The sequence below is a fragment of the Benincasa hispida genome, chromosome 12 (assembly GCF_027475165.1).
Source record: "Benincasa hispida cultivar pf3 chromosome 12, pf3_genome.v1.1, whole genome shotgun sequence".
NCBI classification, from domain to species: Eukaryota; Viridiplantae; Streptophyta; class Magnoliopsida; order Cucurbitales; family Cucurbitaceae; genus Benincasa; species Benincasa hispida.
In genome coordinates this window covers 43,928,217-43,931,670 of record NC_143489.1, presented here as the reverse complement: position 1 = coordinate 43,931,670, position 3,454 = coordinate 43,928,217, and the positions used below count along the sequence as shown (strand labels likewise).

General features: G+C 32.5%; 1 long non-coding RNA gene across 1 annotated transcript; it reads left to right on the top strand.

Moving 5' to 3' along the window:
* Positions 1-2,188: 2,188 nt before the first annotated feature.
* On the top strand, positions 2,189-3,060 carry LOC150032011 (uncharacterized). The gene is made up of 3 exons (XR_016525544.1): positions 2,189-2,591; positions 2,686-2,802; positions 2,892-3,060. It is a non-coding gene; the product is annotated as an uncharacterized LOC150032011 (long non-coding RNA).
* Positions 3,061-3,454: the final 394 nt, after the last annotated feature.

Genomic DNA, 3,454 nt, shown 5'->3' with positions numbered 1-3,454 from the left:
AAAAGTTTAGAATGTATATCTACAAATTTTCTATTCGATCACTTGAAATTATACATATAATTTTTAATATGCAATCTAATTCATGCAACTTCAAATTTGATCATACATGGTAATAGATCTATTGATCAAGTAAACTAATGCACAAATGTTAAAAATAAATTTACAACAAATTTAAACATACATTTTACTTTTTAATTTGATCAATATGTAATGTGTGAAATGATTTGAATCCTAGACGATTTAGTCAAAGTGTACACACACTTTATATGCCAATTATGTTTATTTTGAAAATTTTAAATATATAGTTGTAGATTTATTGATAAAAGAATAACAATAACAATAAATGCAAGTGAATTGATTAAAGTATTAATATCATTTTGTTAGGATTTTAGGTTAGAGTTAGGTATAAGACAAAAAGATTAATGTGATTTAACTTGTCTTCTTGTTTGTATAATTAATAATTATAGATTGAGAAATTTGGTGTGATCTATTTGAATATGAAGGTTGTGGATATGATCATGTGTATTATCATCACGTGGATTGGATAGAGCTCTATCATGACTCAAGAACATCATTATTATATTTATTTTAATTGAAAGGGCTATTATAGTAATTTAAATAAATTCAATGGCTCCCATCCCATTCATTGTGCAATTTGATTAGAAAATTTGCAAGTTGACGATATGTCGACCATGACTTGAACAGTAACAAATAAAATAATAGTGGGCAATTTTCATCCAATCTTTAATTAAAAAAAAAAAAAAACATATAAAAAAGGATAGGGTAGGCCCACTTATTTCTTCGATCTAATCTGATGTTTGATCGAACATGTCCATTCAAATCTTCTCTCAGATTCTATTCGATCGTCGACTTTTCTTAGATTCCACTTTCATTTGGATTTGTTTGTTTTTCCAATTTAATTTATTTTCTCAATTTTCATATCAATGTCTAATGTTGACTTTAGAAAACAAAAAGTGATTAGAAAAAAGGGAAAAGAAAAAGAAAATAACAGTTTTTAGTATGAACTCAAGAATAGTTTGTTGCCGAGATTGGTGGTATGGATATGTTGCAAATAGATAATTAATAAAATGGACTAATTTCCCATTCAAAATTCATAAATGTACAAAAATGTCTCCAATGCCCTTTCTCTCCTTATCAAAATTAATTTCATTAAATTCTTTTCTTAATTGCATTTTTAATATTATATTATTTTATGCTTTGTTCTTTATTTGTCATAGTATGTTGAAGATGGTGAAACCAATACATAATAGTGGAATGATTAGTAAGTCTTATAATATAGAGGAGTCTATGAAAATGAATACATCAATTATTAAGAAATAGTTGTGCTGTCGATCATAGAAATTGATAAATGGCCGTCGATAATGGTGAAAACTAAGGGGGTGTTTGATAAATGGGTATGAGTTATTGAGTTGGGTGGGTATTTATTATCCATATTTTTTAAGCCTATAAAGAAAACCTATGGGTTATTAAAACCCCTTTTTTACCCACTCATTTTATCCTCTCAAAACTAGGACCTTTTATATTAATATGGTTGTTTTCAAAACTTATTAGGAAAATAAGGTTGTTTTGAAACTTATTAGAGAAATATTATTGTTTTGGAAGATCGAGGCTAGAAGTTGAGGGTTGGGGATTTGATTAATGTAGAGGTCGAACGTTGAGAACTCGACAAACAAAGAAAAACTTGGAAACAATATGTATATTAGGGTTGTTGAAGGTTGAAGTTTCGACATACATAGTGTAACACCCCCGGAGTTTTTTTTTTTAAGAATGAACTTTCGAGAACGAAAGTTCTTTGAGGAGGGAAGAATGTAACACCCCACACATTTTTTTGAGTAATAATGTAATTTCAGCAACTTTATTATTTGGAATTTCAGTAATTTTCATTAGTTGGAGGGTTTTTTTTTTTTTTTTTTTTGTAATTTTGAACTTCAAGTATAAGTGCGGGAATTTAAGTGTTGGCGTGAAAATTATTCAATTTTGAAATTCAATTTGAAAATTAATAGCAAGAATTAATTTTCTTTTGAAAAGGAAAGGAATTAAGTAGTATAAAGTGAAATAAGGAAATGATTTAAATATAAATATACTATTTCCTTTTTAGTTATTATTATTATTATTATTATTATTATTTTTTTTTTATAAAATAAAAAGGGAACTTGTCTTCTTCCTCACGCACACCGAAACCCTTTCCCCTAAATTTTTCCTATCGTTCACGCGCCCTTCATCTCGCCGCCTCTAGCCACGAGAGTTTCGCCGCTGCCAGTCCAAGCCGTCGAAGACCGTCGGTTCAAACTGCCTCCACCAGCCGTCGAAGGCCGTAGACTGCATGAGCCAAGCCAGTCGCCCGCACCATCGTCGCCACCGCTCCAGCTTTTAACCACCGCATGCCGCACCAATCTTGCCAGCCGGAGGAGCCATCTGAGTCGCCACCGCATGCTTCGCCTTCACGCCGCTCGATCCGTCTAGTTTCGCTATTGACCGTTCGAACGCTGCCAGGCCAACCGCCGATCTCCGTCAGTCATTACCTCCCTTCGCCGCCGTTTGTCGGATTTTGGCTTGTGGTGAAGTTTTGGGTAAGATATGAGTCTTTTAGAATTTTCTTGAAGATTTTGGTTACTCAGTTGGTTTTGGCTAAAATTGTTAACACCCATTATGTTTGGGCCATAGATTCAGGCATTGAAGGAATTTTAAGGTCAAAGTGTGTTGTTAGACATTGCACAGGATTAAGTTGGGTTCGCAAACGGATTTGAGTTTGAAACTAATTTTGGACCAAGCAACATTTTGGTAAGTATATTAAGCCTTGGAAGGATTGAATTAAAATGTTGTTGCTGGAATTTGTTTGTGGTTCTAACCATTATTATTAAATTGCTTAGATTAAGACACTTATTTGAGAGACTGAAGACAATTTGGAACAAACTACACTTTGGGATTTAGATTCAAGTTTTGGAGAAGTTTTGAATTTAGACACGAACGACTTGAGTTTGATTCCAACAAAATTTTGGTGTTAGAACTTTGAGGTGATCTTGGTCAAACCATTTTTGGGTAAGTTGTGCTGGTAATTTGGGAATGATTTAATGTTTAAAAATTGGACTTAAAGGTTAAGATTGATTTTTGTCCATGTTCTAGGATCTCATTCAAAAGTTGTGGAAAGCTAAAAAGGAGTTTGTTCGCTTGACTTAATTTTGGACTTTATTTGAGATAAGTAATCTTACCACTGGAACTGCCCACGGGCTAGGCTTTAGTTGTATGCTAGCATGGTGAGTGTATGTTATGGTAAATTGTTAGCATGTTGATTGATAGTATGACCTGAATCAAAGTATGTTCTGGCACGAGTTCTGAATTGTTTAAATACACACCTAAGCACTTTATCGTTATTATGTGATGGTATATGTTTTCATATGTCGACGTCTGACCTACTGGTGTTGAGGCATACTTG